Genomic DNA, 25,450 nt, shown 5'->3' on the forward strand with positions numbered 1-25,450 from the left:
TAGCTTCTTTGTTTGTGAAACACATCCTGCGTCTCCATGGGGCCCCAGTCAATATCGTTTCTGACAGAGGGGTACAATTTGTTTCCTTATTTTGGAGAGCTTTTTGTAAAAAGTTGGAGATTGATCTGTCCTTCTCCTCCGCCTTCCATCCCGAAACTAATGGCCAAACGGAAAGGACCAACCAATCCCTGGAACAATATTTAAGGTGTTTCATCTCTGACTGTCAATTCGATTGGGTCTCATTCCTTCCCCTTGCTGAATTTTCCCTGAATAACCGGGTCAGTAACTCGTCAGGGGTCTCCCCGTTTTTCTGTAATTTCGGGTTTAACCCAAGGTTCTCCTCCGTCTCCCCTGGTTGTTCCAATAATCCTGAGGTAGAGGAGGTTCATCGGGAACTGTGCACTGTCTGGGCCCAGGTTCAGAAGAACCTAGAGGCGTCCCAGAGCGCACAAAAGATTCAGGCGGATAGTAGACGTTCTGCTAACCCCCGGTTTGTCGTCGGGGATTTGGTCTGGTTGTCGTCCAGGAACTTGCGCCTTAAGGTCCCGTCCAGGAAGTTTGCTCCCCGATTTATTGGACCTTATAAGATCATTGAAGTCCTCAACCCTGTATCCTTCCGTCTGGAGCTCCCCCCATCCTTTCGCATACATGACGTCTTCCATGCCTCCCTCCTTAAACGCTGCTCCCCGTCCTGGTCCCCCTCGAGGATACCTCCTGTTCCCGTTCTCACCCCCTGAGGGGGTGGAATTCGAGGTGGCCAAGATTATGGACAGTAGGATGGTCCAGGGCTCCCTCCAGTACCTGGTCCATTGGAGAGGATACGGGCCGGAGGAGAGGACTTGGGTACCTGCCCGTGATGTTCACGCTGGGGTATTGATCAGGAGGTTCCACCTCCTCTTCCCCACTAAACCGGGTCCCCTTAGTAAGGGTCCGGTGGCCCCTCATAAAAGGGGGAGTACTGTTAGGGATCTGCCAGGTACTTCATCTAGCTATACTCCTGGGATTAATCAATCCACACCTGAGGCCAGACCTGCTCGACTGACACCATCTCCCACCAACCAGGGTGGCAGGCTCAGGAGTGGGAGAGCCTATCGCGGCCTGGTCTCTCGGAGTTAGCTCCGCCCCCTGCCCTTTATTACCTGCCCTGTGCTCTCCCTCAGTGCTTGTAATTCTTTTGGATTCCTGGCCCCACTGCTGCTTGCTCCAGCCTGCTTCTGCCGTGCTTCTGCCTTGCTGCAGTTCTGCTTGACCTGCTTGCTTGCCCTGGCTTGCTTCTGTCTCCGTGCCTGCTCGGGTGTACTCACTTCGTCCTGGTCCTGACTGTTCGTTCGCCGCCCCGTTTCCTCGTGGCGTTCCGTGGCTACTGCCCCTTCCCTTGCGTGTTCCCTGTTTGTCTTCCAGTGCACTTAGCCAGCGTAGGGACCGCCGCCCAGTTGTACCTCGTCGCCTAGGGCGGGTCGTTGCAAGTAGGCAGGGACAGGGCGGTGGGTAGATTAGGGCTCACTTTCCCTTCACCTCCTTCCTGCCATTACATATACTATATACACATACCCCTAATATACTATATACACATACCCCTAATATACTATATACACATACCCCTAATATACTATACATACATACCCCTAATATACTATATACACATACCCCTAATATACTATATACACATACCCCTAATATACTATATACACATACCCCTAATATACTATATACACATACCCCTAATATACTATATACACATACCCCTAATATACTATATACACATACCCCTAATATACTATATACACATACCCCTAATATACTATATACACATACCCCTAATATACTATACACACATACCCTAATATACTATACATACATATCCCTAATATACTATACATACATACCCCTAATATACTATATACACATACCCCTAATATACTATATACACATACCCCTAATATACTATATACACATACCCCTAATATACTATACACACATACCCCTAATATACTATACATACATATCCCTAATATACTATACATACATACCCCTAATATACTATATACACATACCCCTAATATACTATATACACATACCCCTAATATACTATATACACATACCCCTAATATACTATATACACATACCCCTAATATACTATATACACATACCCCTAATATACTATACATACATACCCCTAATATACTATACATACATACACCTAATATACTAACATACATACCCCTAATATACTATACATACCCCTAATATACTATATACACATACCCCTAATATACTATACATACATATCCCTAATATACTATACATACATACATACCCCTAATATACTATATACACATACCCCTAATATACTATATACACATACCCCTAATATACTATATACACATACCCCCTAATATACTATATACACATACCCCTAATATACTATACATACATACCCCTAATATACTATATACACATACCCCTAATATACTATACACACATACCCCTAATATACTATACACACATACCCCTAATATACTATACATACATATCCCTAATATACTATACATACATACCCCTAATATACTATATACACATACCCCTAATATACTATATACACATACCCCTAATATACTATATACACATACCCCTAATATACTATATACACATACCCCTAATATACTATACATACATACCCCTAATATACTATATACACATACCCCTAATATACTATACATACATACCCCTAATATACTATATACACATACCCCTAATATACTATATACATACCCCTAATATACTATACACACACATACCCCTAATATACTATACACACACATACCCCTAATATACTATACATACATACCCCTAATATACTATATACACATACCCTTAATATACTATACACATACCCCTAATATACTATATACATATACCCCTAATATACTATACATACATACCCCTAATATACTATATACACATACCCCTCATATACTATATACACATACCCCTAATATACTATATACACATACCCCTAATATACTATATATACATACATACCCCTAATATACTATATACACATACCCCTAATATACTATACACACATACCCCTAATATACTATATACACATACCCCTAATATACTATATACACATACCCCTAATATACTATACACATACCCCTAATATACTATACATACATACCCCTAATATACTATATACACATACCCTTAATATACTATACACATACCCCATATATATACATATACCCCTAATATACTATACATACATACCCCTAATATACTATATACACATACCCCTAATATACTATATACACATACCCCTATACTATATACACATACCCCTAATATACTATACACACATACCCCTAATATACTATATACACATACCCCTAATATACTATACACACATACCCCTAATATACTATATACACATACCCCTAATATACTATACACACATACCCCTAATATACTATATACACATACCCCTAATATACTATACATACATACCCCTAATATACTATATACACATACCCCTAATATACTATATACATAATACCCCTAATATACTATACATACCCCTAATATACTATATACACATACCCCAAATATACTTTACACACATACCCCTATATACTATACATACATACACCTAATATACTATATACACATACCCCTAATATACTATACATACCCCTAATATACTATACATACATACCCCTAATATACTATATACACATACCCCTAATATACTATATACACATACCCCTAATATACTATACATACATACCCCTAATATACTATACATACATACCCCTAATATACTATATACACATACCCCTAATATACTATATACACATACCCCTAATATACTATATACACATACCCCTAATATACTATACACATACCCCTAATATACTATACATACATACCCCTAATATACTATACATACATACCCCTAATATACTATATACACATACCCCTATATACTGTACACACATACACCTAATATACTATATACACATACACCTAATATACTATATACACATACCCCTAATATACTATACATACATACCCCTAATATACTATATACACATACCCCTAATATACTATATACACATACCCCTAATATACTATATACACATACCCCTAATATACTATACACACATACCCCTAATATACTATATACACATACCCCTAATATACTATACATACATACCCCTAATATACTATATACACATACCCCTAATATACTATATACATATACCCCTAATATACTATACATACCCCTAATATACTATATACACATACCCCTAATATACTATATACATATACCCCTAATATACTATACATACCCCTAATATACTATATACACATACCCCTAATATACTATATACACATACCCTATATACTATACATACCCCTAATATACTATATACACATACCCCTAATATACTATACATACCCCTAATATACTATACATACATACCCCTAATATACTATACATACATACCCCCTAATATACTATATACACGTACCCCTAATATACTATATACACATACCCCTAATATACTATACACACATACCCCTAATATACTATATACACATACCCCTAATATACTATATACACATACCCCTAATATACTATATACACATACCCCTAATATACTATATACACATACCCCTAATATACTATATACACATACCCCTAATATACTATACACACATACCCCTAATATACTATATACACATACCCCTAATATACTATATACACATACCCCTAATATACTATATACACATACCCCTAATATACTATACATACATACCCCTAATATACTATACATACATACCCCTAATATACTATACATACATACCCCTAATATACTATACATACATACCCCTAATATACTATATACACATACCCTAATATACTATATACACATACCCCTAATATACTATACACATACCCCTAATATACTATATATACATACCCCTAATATACTATACATACATATACCTAATATACTATACATACATACCCCTAATATACTATACATACATACCCCTAATATACTATACATACATACACCTAATATACTATACATACATACCCCTAATATACTATACATACATACCCCTAATATACTATATACACATACCCCTAATATACTATATACACATACCCCTAATATACTATATACACATACCCCTAATATACTATACACATACCCCTAATATACTATACACACATACCCCTAATATACTATACATACATACCCCTAATATACTATATACACATACCCCTAATAGTACTATACACACATACCCCTAATATACTATACACACATACCCCTAATATACTATACATACATATCCCTAATATACTATACATACATACCCCTAATATACTATACACACATACCCCTAATATACTATATACACATACCCCTAATATACTATACATACATACCCCTAATATACTATATACACATACCCCTAATATACTATATACACATACCCCTAATATACTATATACACATACCCCTAATATACTATACACACATACCCCTAATATACTATACATAAATATCCCTAATATACTATATACACATACCCCTAATATACTATACATACTATATACACTTACCCCTAATATACTATATACACATACCCCTAATATACTATATACACATACCCCTAATATACTATATACACATACCCCTAATATACTATACATACATACCCCTAATATACTATATACACATACCCCTAATATACTATATACACATACCCCTAATATACTATATACACATACCCCTAATATACTATATACACATACCCCTAATATACTATATACACATACCCCTAATATACTATACATACATACCCCTAATATACTATAACACATACCCCTAATATACTATATACATACCCCTAATATACTATACACACACATACCCCTAATATACTATACACACACATACCCCTAATATACTATACACACATACCCCTAATATACTATATACACATACCCCTAATATACTATATACACATACCCCTAATATACTATATACACATACCCCTAATATACTATATACACATACCCCTAATATACTATACATACATACCCCTAATATACTATATACACATACCCCTAATATACTATACACACATACCCCTAATATACTATATACACATAACCCTAATATACTATATACACATACCCCTAATAATACTATACACATACCCCTAATAATACATACATACCCCTAATATACTATATACACATACCCTTAATATACTATACACATACCCCTAATATACTATATACATATACCCCTAATATACTATACATACATACCCCTAATATACTATATACACATACCCCTAATATACTATATACACATACCCCTAATATACTATATACACATACCCCCTAATATACTATACACACATACCCCTAATATACTATATACACATACCCCTAATATACTATACACACATACCCCTAATATACTATACATACATACCCCTAATATACTATATACACATTACCCCAAATATACTATACACACATACCCCTAATATACTATACATACATACACCTAATATACTATATACACATACCCCTAATATACTATACATACCCCTAATATACTATACATACATACCCCTAATATACTATATACACATACCCCTAATATACTATACATACATACCCCTAATATACTATACATACATACCCCTAATATACTATATACACATACCCCTAATATACTGTACACATACACCTAATATACTATATACACATACCCCTAATATACTATACATACATACCCCTAATATACTATACATACCCCTAATATACTATATACACATACCCCTAATATACTATATACACATACCCCTAATATACTATATACACATACCCCTAATATACTATACACACATACCCCTAATATACTATACATACATACCCCTAATATACTATACATACATACCCCTAATATACTATATACACATACCCCTAATATACTATATACACATACCCCTAATATACTATATACATACCCCTAATATACTATATACACATACCCCTAATATACTATATACACATACCCCTAATATACTATACACACATATCCCTAATATACTATACATACATACCCCTAATATACTATATACACATACCCCAAATATACTATACACACATACCCCTAATATACTATACATACATACACCTAATATACTATATACACATACCCCTAATATACTATACATACCCCTAATATACTATACATACATACCCCTAATATACTATATACACATACCCCTAATATACTATACATACATACCCCTAATATACTATACATACATACCCCTAATATACTATATACACATACCCCTAATATACCTGTACACATACACCTAATATACTATATACACATACCCCTAATATACTATACATACATACATACCCCTAATATACTATATACACATACCCCTAATATACTATACATACCCCTAATATACTATATACACATACCCCTAATATACTATATACATATACCCCTAATATACTATACATACCCCTAATATACTATATACACATACCCCTAATATACTATATACACATACCCCTAATATACTATACATACCCCTAATATACTAATACACATACCCCTAATATACTATACATACATACCCCTAATATACTATACATACATACCCCTAATATACTATACATACATACCCCTAATATACTATATACACGTACCCCTAATATACTATATACACATACCCCTAATATACTATACACACATACCCCTAATATACTATACATACATACCCCTAATATACTATATACATATACCCCTAATATACTATACATACATACCCCTAATATACTATACATACATACCCCTAATATACTATATACACATACCCCTAATATACTATATACACATACCCCTAATATACTATACACATACCCCTAATATACTATATATACATACCCCTAATATACTATACATACATACACCTAATATACTATACATACATACCCCTAATATACTATACATACATACCCCTAATATACTATACATACATACCCCTAATATACTATATACACATACCCCTAATATACTATATACACATACCCCTAATATACTATATACACATACCCCTAATATACTATATACACATACCCCTAATATACTATACACACATACCCCTAATATACTGTACATACATACCCCTAATATACTATACATACATACCCCTAATATACTATACATACATACCCCTAATATACTGTACATACATACCGCTAATATACTATATACATACCCCTAATATACTATACACACATACCCCTAATATACTGTACATACATACCCCTAATATACTATACATATATACCCCTAATATACTATACATACATACATACCCATAATATACTGTACATACATACCCCTAATATACTATACACACATACCCCTAATATACTATACATACATACCCCTAATATACTGTACATACATACCCCTAATATACTATACATACATACCCCTAATATACTATACATACATACCCCTAATATACTATATACACATACCCCTAATATACTATATACACATACCCTTAATATACTATACACATACCCCTAATATACTATATACATACATACCCCTAATATACTATACATACATACCCTAATATACTATACATACATACCCCTAATATACTATATACATACATACCCCTAATATACTATATACACATACCCCTAATATACTATACATACATACCCCTAATATACTATACACACATACCCCTAATATACTATACATACATACCCCTAATATACTATACACACATACCCCTAATATACTGTACATACATACCCCTAATATACTATACATATACATACATACCCCTAATATACTATACATACATACCCCTAATATACTGTACATACATACCCCTAATATACTATACACACATACCCCTAATATACTATACACACATACCCCTAATATACTATATACACATACCCCCAATATACTATACATACATACCCCTAATATACTATGCATACATACACCTAATATACTATATACACATACCCCTAATATACTATATACACATACCCCTAATATACTATACATACATACCCCTAATATACTATACATACATACCCCTAATATACTATACATACCCCTAATATACTATATACACATACCCCTAATATACTATACATACATACAACTAATATACTATACATACATACAACTAATATACTATATACACATACAACTAATATACTATACATACATACCCCTAATATACTATACATACATACCCCTAATATACTATATACATATACCCCTAATATACTATACACACATACCCCTAATATACTATACATACATACAACTAATATACTATACATACATACCCCTAATATACTATACATACATACCCCTAATATACTATATACATATACCCCTAATATGCTATACACACATACCCCTAATATACTATATACACATACCCCTAATATACTATATACATACCCCTAATATACTATACACACATACCCCTAATATACTATACACACATACCCCTAATATACTATACACACATACCCCTAATATACTATATACACATACCCCTAATATACTATATACACATACCCCTAATATACTATACATACATACCCCTAATATACTATACATACATACCCCTAATATACTATACACATACCCCTAATATACTATACATACATACCCCTAATATACTATATACACATACCCCTAATATACTATATACACATACCCCTAATATACTATACACATACCCCTAATATACTATACACACATACCCCTAATATACTATACACATACACCTAATATACTATACATACATACCCCTAATATACTATACATACATACCCGTAATATACTATATACACATACCCCTAATATACTATATACACATACCACTAATATACTATATACACATACACCTAATATACTATATACACATACCCCTAATATACTATATACACATACCCCTAATATACTATACATACATACCCCTAATATACTGTACATACATACCCCTAATATACTATATACATATACCCCTAATATACTATATACACATACCCCTAATATACTATATACATATACCCCTAATATACTATACACACATACCCCTAATATACTATACATACATATCCCTAATATACTATACATACATATCCCTAATATACTATACATACATACCCCTAATATACTATATACACATACCCCTAATATACTATATACACATACCCCTAATATACTATATACACATACCCTTAATATACTATACACATACCCCTAATATACTATATACATATACCCCTAATATACTATACATACATACCCCTAATATACTGTACATACATACCCCTAATATACTATACATACATACCCCTAATATACTATATACATATACCCCTAATATACTATACATACATACCCCTAATATACTATACATACATACCCCTAATATACTATATACACATACCCTTAATATACTATACACACATACCCCTAATATACTATACACATACCCCTAATATACTATATATACATACCCTAATATACTATACATACATACACCTAATATACTATATATACATACCCCTAATATACTATACATACATACACCTAATATACTATATATACATACCCCTAATATACTATACATACATACCCCTAATATACTATACATACATACCCCTAATATACTATATACACATACCCCTAATATACTATACATACATACCCCTAATATACTATATACACATACCCCTAATATACTATATACATATACCCCTAATATACTATATACACATACCCCTAATATACTATACATACATACCCCTAATATACTATACACATACCCCTAATATACTATACACATACCCCTAATATACTATACACATACCCTTAATATACTATACACACATACCCCTAATATACTATACACATACCCCTAATATACTATATATACATACCCTAATATACTATACATACATACACCTAATATACTATATACACATACCCCTAATATACTATACATACATACCCCTAATATACTATACATACATACCCCTAATATACTATACATACATACCCCTAATATACTATACATACATACCCCTAATATACTATATACACATACCCCTAATATACTATATACACATACCCCTAATATACTATATACACATACCCCTAATATACTACATACACATACCCCTAATATACTATACACACATACCCCTAATATACTATACATACATACCCCTAATATACTATACATACATACCCCTAATATACTATACATACATACTCCTAATATACTATATATACATACCCCTAATATACTATACATACATACACCTAATATACTATATACACATACCCCTAATATACTATACATACATACCCCTAATATACTATACATACATACCCCTAATATACTATACATACATACCCCTAATATACTATACATACATACCCCTAATATACTATATACACATACCCCTAATATACTATATACACATACCCCTAATATACTATATACACATACCCCTAATATACTATATACACATACCCCTAATATACTATACACACATACCCCTAATATACTATACATACATACCCCTAATATACTATACACACATACCCCTAATATACTATATACACATACCCCTAATATACTATACACATACCCCTAATATACTATACATACATACCCCTAATATACTATACATACATACCCCTAATATACTATATACACATACCCCTAATATACTTTATACACATACCCCTAATATACTATATACACATACCCCTAATATACTATATACACATACCCCTAATATACTATACACATTCCCCTAATATACTATACATACATACCCCTAATATACTATATACACATACCCCTAATATACTATACATACATACCCCTAATATACTATACATACATACCCCTAATATACTATACATACATACCCCTAATATACTATACACATACCCCTAATATACTATATATACATACCCCTAATATACTATACACACATACCCCTAATATACTATAATACATACCCCTAATATACTATACATACATACCCCTAATATACTATATACACATACCCCTAATATACTAGACATACCCCTAATATACTATATACACATACCCCTAATATACTATACACACATACCCCTAATATACTATATACACATACCCCTAATATACTATATACACATACCCCTAATTTACTATACACATACCCCTAATATACTATATACACATACCCCTAATATACTATACACACATACCCCTAATATACTATATACACATACCCCTAATATACTATACATACATAATCCTAATATACTATCCATACATACCCCTAATATACTATATACACATACCCCTAATATACTATATACACATACCCCTAATATACTATACATACATACCCCTAATATACTATATACACATACCCCTAATATACTATATACACATACCCCTAATGTACTATATACACATACCCCTAATATACTATACATACACCTAATATACTATATACACATACCCCTAATATACTATACATATACCCCTAATATACTATACACACATACCCCTAATATACTATATACACATACCCCTAATATACTATACACACATACCCCTAATATGCTATATACACATACCCCTAATATACTATATACACATACCCCTAATATACTATACACATACCCCTAATATACTATACATACATACCCCTAATATACTATATACACATACCCCTAATATACTATACATACATACCCCTAATATACTATATACACATACCCCTAATATACTATATACATATACCCCTAATATACTATATACACATACCCCTAATATACTATACATACATACCCCTAATATACTATACACATACCCCTAATATACTATACACATACCCCTAATATACTATACACATACCCTTAATATACTATACACACATACCCCTAATATACTATACACATACCCCTAATATACTATATATACATACCCTAATATACTATACATACATACACCTAATATACTATATACACATACCCCTAATATACTATACATACATACCCCTAATATACTATACATACATACCCCTAATATACTATACATACATACCCCTAATATACTATACATACATACCCCTAATATACTATATACACATACCCCTAATATACTATATACACATACCCCTAATATACTATATACACATACCCCTAATATACTACATACACATACCCCTAATATACTATACACACATACCCCTAATATACTATACATACATACCCCTAATATACTATACATACATACCCCTAATATACTATACATACATACTCCTAATATACTATATATACATACCCCTAATATACTATACATACATACACCTAATATACTATATACACATACCCCTAATATACTATACATACATACCCCTAATATACTATACATACATACCCCTAATATACTATACATACATACCCCTAATATACTATACATACATACCCCTAATATACTATATACACATACCCCTAATATACTATATACACATACCCCTAATATACTATATACACATACCCCTAATATACTATATACACATACCCCTAATATACTATACACACATACCCCTAATATACTATACATACATACCCCTAATATACTATACACACATACCCCTAATATACTATATACACATACCCCTAATATACTATACACATACCCCTAATATACTATACATACATACCCCTAATATACTATACATACATACCCCTAATATACTATATACACATACCCCTAATATACTTTATACACATACCCCTAATATACTATATACACATACCCCTAATATACTATATACACATACCCCTAATATACTATACACATTCCCCTAATATACTATACATACATACCCCTAATATACTATATACACATACCCCTAATATACTATACATACATACCCCTAATATACTATACATACATACCCCTAATATACTATACATACATACCCCTAATATACTATACACATACCCCTAATATACTATATATACATACCCCTAATATACTATACACACATACCCCTAATATACTATAGATACATACCCCTAATATACTATACATACATACCCCTAATATACTATATACACATACCCCTAATATACTAGACATACCCCTAATATACTATATACACATACCCCTAATATACTATACACACATACCCCTAATATACTATATACACATACCCCTAATATACTATATACACATACCCCTAATTTACTATACACATACCCCTAATATACTATATACACATACCCCTAATATACTATACACACATACCCCTAATATACTATATACACATACCCCTAATATACTATACATACATAATCCTAATATACTATCCATACATACCCCTAATATACTATATACACATACCCCTAATATACTATATACACATACCCCTAATATACTATACATACATACCCCTAATATACTATATACACATACCCCTAATATACTATATACACATACCCCTAATGTACTATATACACATACCCCTAATATACTATACATACACCTAATATACTATATACACATACCCCTAATATACTATACATATACCCCTAATATACTATACACACATACCCCTAATATACTATATACACATACCCCTAATATACTATACACACATACCCCTAATATGCTATATACACATACCCCTAATATACTATATACACATACCCCTAATATACTATACACATACCCCTAATATACTATATACACATACCCCTAATATACTATACATACATACCCCTAATATACTATATACACATACCCCTAATATACTATACATACATACCCCTAATATACTATATACACATACCCCTAATATACTATATACACATACCCCTAATATACTATATACACATACCCCTAATATACTATACATACATACCCCTAATATACTATATACACATACCCCTAATATACTATATACACATACCACTAATATACTATACATACATACCCCTAATATACTATATACACATACCCCTAATATACTATATACACATACCCCTAATATACTATATACACATACCCCTAATATACTATATACACATACCCCTAATATACTATACATATATACCCCTAATTAGAGATGAGCGAACTTATGAAAAGTTTGGATCGGCTAGTTCGCCGAATTTCACTAAAAAGTTCGATTCGGACCGAACTAGTTCTGACCGAACCTGTAATTTCTGTGCGCCGAGCATGGTACTGTCCAGGGTGCTGAAAGAGTTAATGGGCTGCACTAACTCTTTCAGCAACCTTGACAGTACCATGCTCGGCGCGCGGAAAATAAAATTTTAATGTAATAAAATAAAAATAAAAATACGTTCATACTTACATTCCTCCTGTCCGGCCTCTAGCGATGACGTTTCATCCATGTCGCCGCTCGCTGCAGCCAATCACAGGCTGTAGTGGCGGTCACGCACGTCACGTGACCGCTTCTGCAGCCAATCACAGGCTGCCGCGGCCTCTGCAGCCAATCACAGGCTGCCGCAGCCTCTGCAGCCAATCACAGGCTGCCGCGACCTCTGCAGCCAATCACAGGCTGCCGCAGCCTCTGCAGCCAATCATAGGCTGCAGCGGCCTCTGCAGCCAATCACACGCTCCTCTCCTGAAATATTCTGTGCTGCTGTGAACTCTGCTCTTACCATTTCGTAGCTCTCAGTCTGTTACCTCTCCTCCACTCCTGTCCTCAATAACACCTTCACATGATTGGCAAGTCACCACCCCGCACAAGATCCGCACGCTCATCTCCTGAAATACTCTGTGCTGCCTTAAACTCTGTGGACAGGTCAGGATACTGTTTCTTTTAAATGCTGCTGGGGAACCCGCTCGATCCACTATATAAGGCTGCGCTACAGTGCTTGGGAATAAGTGACTGGGGCAGAAGAGGATGGAGGCGCAGCCTTATATAGTGGATCGAGCGGGTTCCCCAGCAGCATTTAAAAGAAACAGGATCCTGACCTGTCCACAGATTTTAAGGCAGCACACAGTATTTCAGGAGATGAGCGTGCGGATCTTGTGCGGGGTGGTGACTTGCCAATCATGTGAAGGTGTTATTGAGGACAGCACTGGAGGAGAGGTAACAGACTGAGAGCTACGTAATGGTAAGAGCAAAGTTCACAGCAGCACAGAATATTTCAGGAGAGGAGCGTGCAGATTGGGGAACCCGCTCGATCCACTATATAAGGCTGCGCCTCCATCCTCTTCTGCCCCAGTCACTTATTCCCAAGCACTGTAGCGCAGCCTTATATAGTGGATTGAGCGGGTTCCCCAGCAGCATTTAAAAGAAACAGGATCCTGACCTGTCCACAGAGCTTAAGGCAGCACAGAGTATTTCAGGAGATGAGCACGGCCGGCCACGGGCAGCCGGTCGTTTTTCCGAGCCGTGCTCCCATTATAAAGTATAGGAGCACGGCCCGTAAAATAAAAAAATAGAACATGTTCTATCTTTTTAACGGCACGGGCACCTTCCCATGAGAAAACGGGAAGGTACCCATGGCTAACAGAAGTCTATGGGCCCGCTATTTCGGGTCGTAATTACGACCCGTAAAAACGGGTGTTTTTACGGTCATGTGCATGAGGCCCCGTAATGACGGGTGGCTACATGTGTGCACCCGTCATTACGGCAGCGTTGCTAGGCGACGTCAGTAATTAGTCAATGTCCAGGGTGCTGAAAGAGTTAACTGATCGGCAGTAACTGTTTCAGCACACTGTACAGTGAATTCCGATCAGAATATAGAGTAACCTGTAAAAAAAAACGACGTTCATACTTACCGAGAACTTTCTGCTTCCTCCTGTCCGGTTTCCCAACCGTTGCCTTGGTGACGCGTCCCTCTCGACATCCGGCCCGACATTCCTGGATGACGTTACAGCCCATGTGACTGCTGCAGCCATTCACAGGCTGCCGCGGCCTCTGCAGCCAATCACAGGCTGCAGCGGCCTCTGCAGCCAATCACAGGCTGCCGCGTCAGGAAAGAAGGTCGGACTGGAGGAAGAAGAGGGACTCGTCACCAAGACAACGACCGGGTACGTATGAAATGCTTTTTATTTTATTTTTAATCAACAGCCTCTTTTCTCTATCAGTGATTGATAGAGACAAGTGGCTGCCGATTTGTATAATATTTTTGACCGGGTTCGGTCAAAACGTGTTCGGCCGAACCCGGTGAAGTTCGGATTCGCTGCGAACCAAACTTTTCCCGATGTTCGGACCGAAACCGGGTTCGGTTGTCCCGGTTTGCTCATCTCTACCCCTAATATACTATATACACATACCCCTAATATACTATACATATATACCCCTAATATACAATATACACATACCCCTAATATACTATATACACATACCCCTAATATACTATATACACATACCCCTAATATACTATATATACATACCGCTGATATACTATATTTCCTGATCGTCCTATGGCAGCACACTTAAGGGTTAAGATACTTCATCTGACCGGATAGAAGTGCCATATTACTCAGCAGTAATCAATTAAACAATTAGGAGGTCCCAGGTTGCCTTAAATAGAGCACAAATACCTTCAGAAAAAGTATTATTTTCTTATATGAACATGGATAGTGAAGACATCTATACTGAAAGTTTTATACAGGAGCTGCCCTCTGTCCCTAAGCTGCGACCCATGATATATGGGGGGTTTCCTCAGTCCCTTGGCCTGGCTTCTAAATCTTACCAAAAATAGAAGCCATGCTTCCATTCTGGAGTGGCATACAGGTTCCTGTCCCTCAGCTCGGAGAAGTGGATCCCATGCACCTCCGGGCGGGTGTACCAAGATGGCCGCCGTCAGATGAGGTATACGCCAGCTTCCGGCGCATGCGCCGTGCGCTCCCCCGGCTTGGTGCATACTGCGCATGCGTGAGAACGGAAATCTCATGGGATCCCTGCGGTTCAAGAAAAACTGCGAATCTGGGGCTATGGCCTGGTTAAGCTACTGGACCCTGGAAATCCAAGGTATCTAGCTATCATGATGTAATGACTGAGGTGTGTCACGTAGGGTGCGTGGACCCAATGGGTTGTACCGCCTTAACGGTATGGCAGCTGGCCAACAGGACACAGGTCAAAGTCTATTGTTCGTATAGGTGTACTTGTGGTAACTTCAGACAGTAGCGAGGCAGGTTCGGAAGGGACTTTGGCAGCAGGCGGACACCAGGCGTGGTGTAACAGGACAGGTATGGTACACAGCACAGCTCGACTCCAACTCAATACTGCACTTGACCAGGATAGCACTGGATACAGATTACAGGTAGCAGGAACGGGAAACACTGGGAACTGGAAGACACTTAGGAGACCATTTGCAGAGACAAACTAGGGTAATGACAACAACGCTCAAGCAATGCAGGAAGGGGCAGAGCACTTATTATAGTCCATGGTGCTCATGGGCTAATTTGGTCTTTATTTCAGGTGCGGGTGCTGGCCCTTTAAGAGCGGGCACGAGAGTGCGTGCACACCCTATGGGACACAGAAGAGCGAAGCAGAAGTGAGCACTGGCATCTCCTGAGGAGGAGATGGGGACCAGCGCGCAGTGATCCATGGCTGCAGCCATCAGGAGGTAAGCAAACCAGGCGGCCCTCTGCCATGGTCATGACAAGGTGTTTCTTCCTTGTTTGCCACTTACAGGTAAGATTTTAAATTTCATGCCTCTTTCATGCCTCTGTCCTGTAAAGAGCCTTACCTTAGGATCTTGCACGAGTGTGTTATCCTCAGAACCATTTCATCCCTCTTCTCTCTTCGGACCACAGCTGGAAGAGGCCGCCATTCAAAACCTTTCATACCCGTTCCAAAAGATCCCCTAATGGTCAAAAATATTTTCGTGGTGGTGACAGGCAGTGTAGGTTCAAAAGCAAGCAAAAGGATAACCCCCCTTTCAGGAAGAAATCCCCTTTTCAAAGAAATCCTAACTTATGACGCCAAGAGAGAGGAGTGTCCAGTAGGTGGAAGGCTAGGAAAGTATGTTCACCTATGGCTGAAAACGTCCACAGACGCCTGGGTGACGGCGTACAACTTGGTGACGGTCCCTACGCTTAATACATGCACGACAGACAAACAGACAAGGGTACACAGAAGCTAAGGGAAATGGGGTAGTTGCCCACGTCAACACCGTGAGCAACAAGAGTAGTGAACGAGCCGAGTCAAACCAGGAGTGTACGAGGAACCAAACGCAGAACAAGAGCGTAGTCAGTAAAGCCAGGGTCAAAATGAAGCAGAGGTCAATAGTAATGGCTGGAACAGCAGAGCCAGGAAACAAGATAGAATCACAGGCTAAGACAAGAAGCAAATGAAGGTATACATAGACCGAGTCACTCTAGCAGACCTAGGCACAGATGCAGGCTGATTAACCATGGGCATCGACACAGAAGCTGTATCTGGCAGATCCTTTACAGTATCCCCCCTTTTATGAGGGGCCACTGGACCCTTCCTAGGTGGACCTGGCTTATTGGGGAACCGAACATGGAACCTCCTGAGCAATACCCCAGTGTGAACATCCCGGGCGGGTACCCAAGTCCTCTCCTCAGGCCCGTATCCTCTCCAATGGACCAGGTACTGGAGGTAGCCTTGGACCATCCTGCTGTCCATAATCCTGGCCACCTCGAATTCTAGCCCTTCAGGGGTGAGAACAGGGACCGGAGGTTTCCTTGAGGTAACCAAGGACGGGGAGCAGCATTTCAGGAGGGAGGCATGAAACACGTCGTGTATTTGAAAAGACGGGGGGAACTCCAGCCGGAAGGAGACAGGGTTAAGGACCTCAATGACCTTGTATGGCCCTATAAACCGGGGAGCACATTTTTTGGACGGAACCTTAAGGGGCAAATTTTTTGAAGGCAGCCACACCAGATCCCCGACCACAAACAAGGGGTTAGCAGAACGTCTTCTATCTGCCTGAGTCTTTCGTATGCTCTGGGACGCCTCTAGGTTCTTCTGAACCTGGGCCCAGACTGTGCACAGTTCCCGATGAACGACATCTACCTCGGGATTGTTGGAACCACCAGGTGAAACGGAGGAGAACCGTGGATTGAACCCAAAATTACAGAAAAAGGGGGAGACCCCTGACGACTTACTGACCCGGTTATTAAGCAAAAATTCGGCAAGGGGAATGAAGGAGACCCAATCATATTGACAGTCAGAAATAAAACACCTTAAATATTGTTCTAGGGACTGATTAGTCCTCTCATTTTGGCCATTAGTTTCAGGATGGAAGGCCGAGGAGAAGGACAGATCAATCTCCAACTTTTTACAGAAAGCTCTCCAAAACATTGAAACAAATTGTACCCCTCTGTCAGAAACAATATTGACAGGAACCCCATGGAGACGCAGGATGTGTTTGACAAACAAAGTAGCTAACGTCTTGGCATTGGGTAGTTTCTTGAGGGGCACAAAGTGGCACATCTTACTAAAGCAGCCTACAACAACCCACACCACCGACTTGCCTTAAGATAGAGGCAGATCGGTGATAAAATCCATGGAGATATGGGTCCAAGGTCTCTGGGGAATGGGCAAAGAACATAGTAAGCCCGCTGGTCGGGACCTGGGAGTCTTGTACCTAGCACAAATTTCACAAGCGGCGACGTAGGCCTTAACGTCTTTAGGCAAGCCAGGCCACCAATAGTTTCTAGAAATTAGGTGCTTGGTACCCAGGATGCCTGGATGGCCAGATAGTGCAGTCATGATTTTCCCTGAGTACCCTTAGCCGGAATTGCAGGGGAACAAACAGCTTATTCTCAGGAAGGTTCCCGAGAGCTGAACCTTGATCAGCCGCAATTTCGGAGACTAAGTCAGAATCAACAGAGGATATTATTATACCTGGGGGCAAAATACAAGCAGGATCTTCCTCCGAAGGTGGGCTGGCCATGAAGCTACGCGACAGTGCATCAGCTTTAATATTTTTAGACCCAGCCCTATAGGTGAACACAAAGTTGAATCTAGTAAAATACAACGCCCATCGAGCTTGTCTCGGGTTTAGCCTCCGGGCAGATTCTAGGAAGACCAGATTCTTGTGGTCGGTAAGGACCATTACCTGGTGCCTAGCCCCCTCCAAGAAGTGGTGCCACTCTTCAAATGCCCATTTAATGGCTAAGAGTTCGCGGTTGCCCACGTCATAGTTACTCTCAGTGGGCGAGAACTTCCTGGAGAAGTAGGCACAGGGACGGACATGGGTGAGGGACCTGGTACCCTGGGACAAGATAGCACCCACTGCCACCTCGGAGGCGTCAACCTCCACGATGAATGGCTCCATTTGGTTAGGCTGAATCAGCACTGGGGCAGAGATAAAGCACTTCTTAAGGATCTCAAAAGCCTGGACCGCCTCAGGAGGCCAGTGGAGGAGATCAGCACCCTTGCGAGTAAGATCCGTAAGAGGCTTAGCGATGACCGAGAAGTTAGCAATAAATCTCCTGTAATGATTAGCAAACCCCAGAAAGCACTGTAACGCCTTCAGGGAGGCAGGTTGGACCCATTCAGCCACAGCCTGAACCTTGGCAGGGTCCATGCAGAATTCATTAGGAGTGAGGATTTGACCCAAAAATGGTATCTCCTGAACCCCAAACACACATTTTTCGGGTTTAGCAAAGAGTTTGTTTTCCCGAAGGGCCCGGAGCACCTTCCTGACATGCTCAATGTGGTAGGACCAGTCCTTGGAAAACACAAGTATGTCATCAAGGTACACTACAAGAAATACCCCCAGGTAGTCTCTTAAAATCTCATTTATGAAATTCTGGAAGACCGCGGGAGCATTACACAACCCAAAGTGCATGACGAGGTATTCGAAATGACCTTCGGGCGTGTTAAACGCAGTCTTCCACTCATCCCCTTCTCTGACTCGGATAAGGTTATAAGCCCCCCGAAGATCAAACTTAGAGAACCATTGGGCTCCCTGAACCTGATTGAAGAGATCAGGAATCAAAGGAAGGGGATACTGGTTCCTTACAGTGACCTTATTCAAGTTTTGGTAATTGATGCACGGCCTAAGACCACCATCCTTCTTCCCTACGAAGAAGAAGCCATCACCTACCGGAGAAGTAGAGGGGCGAATGTAACCCTTGGCCAGGCTTTCCTGGATATATTCTGCCATGGCCTCACGTTCGGGACAAGAGAGATTAAATATCCTACCCTTAGGGAGCTTAGCTCCTTGTACCAAATCGATTGCGCAATTGTATTCTCTATGAGGAGGTAACACTTCGGAGGCCTTTTTAGAAAAAACATCAGCGAAGTCCTGAATAAACTCAGGTAGAGTGTTAAGAGAAATAAAATTAACAGAAAAACAGGACTTCATGCATTCATTACCCCATTTAGTAAGATCCCCAGTACTCCAGTTAAACGTGGGATTATGCATCTGCAACCAGGGAAGGCCTAAAACCAAATCGGACGATAATTCCTGCATCACCAGTAGAGAACACTGCTCCAAATGAATGGAGCCAACAATTAGTTCAAAAACAGGGGTATGCTGCGTAAAATAACCATTAGCAAGTGGGGTGAAGTCGATACCCACTACCGGGACAGGTTTAGGCAAATCAATCAATGGCATATCTAGAGACATAGAAAATTCCACAGACATAATATTAGCAGAAGACCCTGAATCCACGAAGGCACTGCCGGTGGCAGACCTACCCTCAAAAGAGACCTGAAAGGGAAGCAAGATCTTATTAGGTTTCATATTTACGGGAAATACCTGTGCGCCCAAGCGACCTCCCCGATGGTCACTTAGGCGCGGAAGTTTTCCGGCTGGAGTATTCTTATGCCTAGGACAGTCGTTCACTTGATGCTTGTCATCCGCACAGTAGAAGCAGAGACCATTCTTCCTGCGGAGCTCTCTACGTTGTTGGGGAGACACGGAGGCCCCGAGTTGCATTGGTTCATCCAAATTTTTCCCTGGAAGATCGAAGTAACGGAACCTCGGGAGCCATCATGGGGGAGCTAGAGGAGAAGGCACAAAAACGTTCAAGTCGTCGTTCCCTGAGACGTCGGTCAAGACGTACCGCTAAAGCCATAACCTGATCTAGAGAGTCAGAAGAGCGATAGCTAACTAACTGGTCTTTCAGGGCGTTCGACAGACCCAATCTAAACTGGCACCTCAAGGCAGGGTCATTCCAGCCAGAAGCTACACACCACTTCCTAAAGTCAGAACAGTACTCTTCAACGGGTCTCTTACCCTGACGTAAGGTCACCAGCTGACTCTCGGCAAAGGCAGTCTTGTCAGTCTCGTCATAGATGAGCCCGAGAGCGGAAAAAAAAAGGTCAACAGAGGAAAGTTCAGGGGCGTCAGGAGCCAAGGAGAAGGCCCATTCTTGGGGGCCGTCCTGGAGCCGGGAGACAATAATACCCACTCTCTGGCTCTCAGAACCTGCGGAGTGGGGCCTTAGACGGAAATAGAGTCTACAACTCTCCCAAAAGGAGAAAAACGTCTTCCGGTCCCCTGAGAACCGGTCAGGCAACTTGAGATGGGGTTCAAGAGGTGAGGTGGAGGGCACTAGCTGGTTAGCATAACGCTGGTCGCACCTCTGAGCCAGGGTCTCAAGGGGGTCCATAGTAGTAGGAACTAGGGTAGAAAAGGTATATGGGCCTGTGATTATGTAATGATGGGGTAGGGAGACAGATAGGTGAGCACTAATCTACCCACCACTCAGTCCCTACCTATTTGCACGACCGGTCCTAGGCGACGGCGTACAACTGGACGACGGTCCCTGCGCTTAATACGTGCACGACAGACTAACAGACTAGGGTACACAGAAGCTAAGGGAAATGGGGCAGTTGGCCACGGCAACACCGTGAGCAACAAGAGTAGTGAACGAGCCGGGTCAAACCAGGAGTGTACGAGGTACCAAACGCAGAGCAAGAGCGTAGTCAGTAAAGCCAGGGTCAAAATGAAGCAGAGGTCAATAGTAATGGCTGGAACAGCAGAGCCAGGAAACAAGATAGAATCACAGGCAAAGACAAGAAGCAAATGAAGGTATACATAGACCGAGGGCGGGAGCTAGAACCGTCTGGCCAGGCTGTGATAGGTTCTCCCACTCCTCAGCCTACCAGCCTGAGTGGTAGCAGATCGAGTCACTCTAGCAGACCTAGGCACAGATGCAGGCTGATTAATCACAGGCGTCGACACAGAAGCTGTGTCTGGCAGATCCTTTACAACATCCTTACAAAGCACCTAAAAGTTACTCTAGACATGCTTATCTCGCACGTTTTATGATAAATCTCCAAAAGTCTAATCTAACACCATGCACCAGGTTGAAGAACTTAGACTTGATGGTAGACACATAAGAAATGTCGCTGATATTGTCCAGCGACCGGAAAGATTCTATCCGTCAAGGAGTTCAACGACTAATATCACTACTCCATCTGTCAGGCCATAAGAGTGTTAGGCCTTCTAATATCGGCTATCGAGGCGGTACCCTGGGCAAGGGCACACACGCAAATGTTACAATCCAACATACTGAAACGTTGGGACAAGAAAATAGTGTCTCTCTATATCCTAATGTAAAAAATTTTCGGACGTGAGACGAGACCTCCAGTGGTGGCTGGTACCCTACCATCTCGATTGAGGCAGGTCTCTGAGACCAGTTCGTCGGATGCTCCTCACTACGGATGCCTCAGGCTCAGGCTGGGGTGCACATGTGGGAACATCATGGGTGCAAAAGAAATGGTCCAAACATGACAGCTGCCTTTCATCCAACATGAATTACTCAGAAGAACTCAGGGGGATCAAACTAGCCCTATTACACTTTCAGACTGTACTCCATCGTCACGATGTCCAAATTCAGTCAGACAACCTCCCCACAGATTTTTATGTAAACAAACAGGAGGGCACCAGAAGCAATTCCCTCAAAAAGGAATGCAGTCAGATCATGCGGTGGGCAGAACACAATCTGAGATCAATCTCCGCAGTCTACATTCGAGGAGTATTTATTCTGAAAGCGGATTGGTTGAGCAGGAAACGGATTCACCCAGGAGAGTGGAGCTTGAATCCGGAAGTGTTCCTTCAAATCACCAGGAAAATGGACAAACCATCTTTAGACTTCATGGCGACCGCAAAGAATACCAAATTAAGGAAGTTCTGCTCCCTCAGCAGGTCGGATCACCCCTATGCCATAGACAGCCGTGCCACGTTCGAACCACTTCACAGTATAAGCCTTAAGCTTCTCTCATATAAAACCCTATACTTGATAGCGATTACCTCTGCAAGACGGGTTGGCGAGTTGCAAGCTCTGTCCTGTAAAGAGCCTTATCTTAGGGTCTTACCTGAGTGTG

General features: G+C 38.8%; 1 long non-coding RNA gene across 1 annotated transcript in view; it reads left to right on the forward strand.

The window, feature by feature from the left end:
* The window catches only part of LOC142760687 (uncharacterized), a 36,372-nt gene that overhangs the window by 4,815 nt on the left and 6,107 nt on the right, over positions 1-25,450 (forward strand). The window contains exon 2 of the long non-coding RNA XR_012883358.1: positions 18,614-18,761. This is a non-coding gene — a long non-coding RNA (uncharacterized LOC142760687). The remainder of the gene's footprint in view (positions 1-18,613; positions 18,762-25,450) is intronic.

Source organism: Rhinoderma darwinii, chromosome 4 (genome assembly GCF_050947455.1).
Source record: "Rhinoderma darwinii isolate aRhiDar2 chromosome 4, aRhiDar2.hap1, whole genome shotgun sequence".
In the NCBI taxonomy this organism is placed as follows: Eukaryota; Metazoa; Chordata; class Amphibia; order Anura; family Rhinodermatidae; genus Rhinoderma; species Rhinoderma darwinii.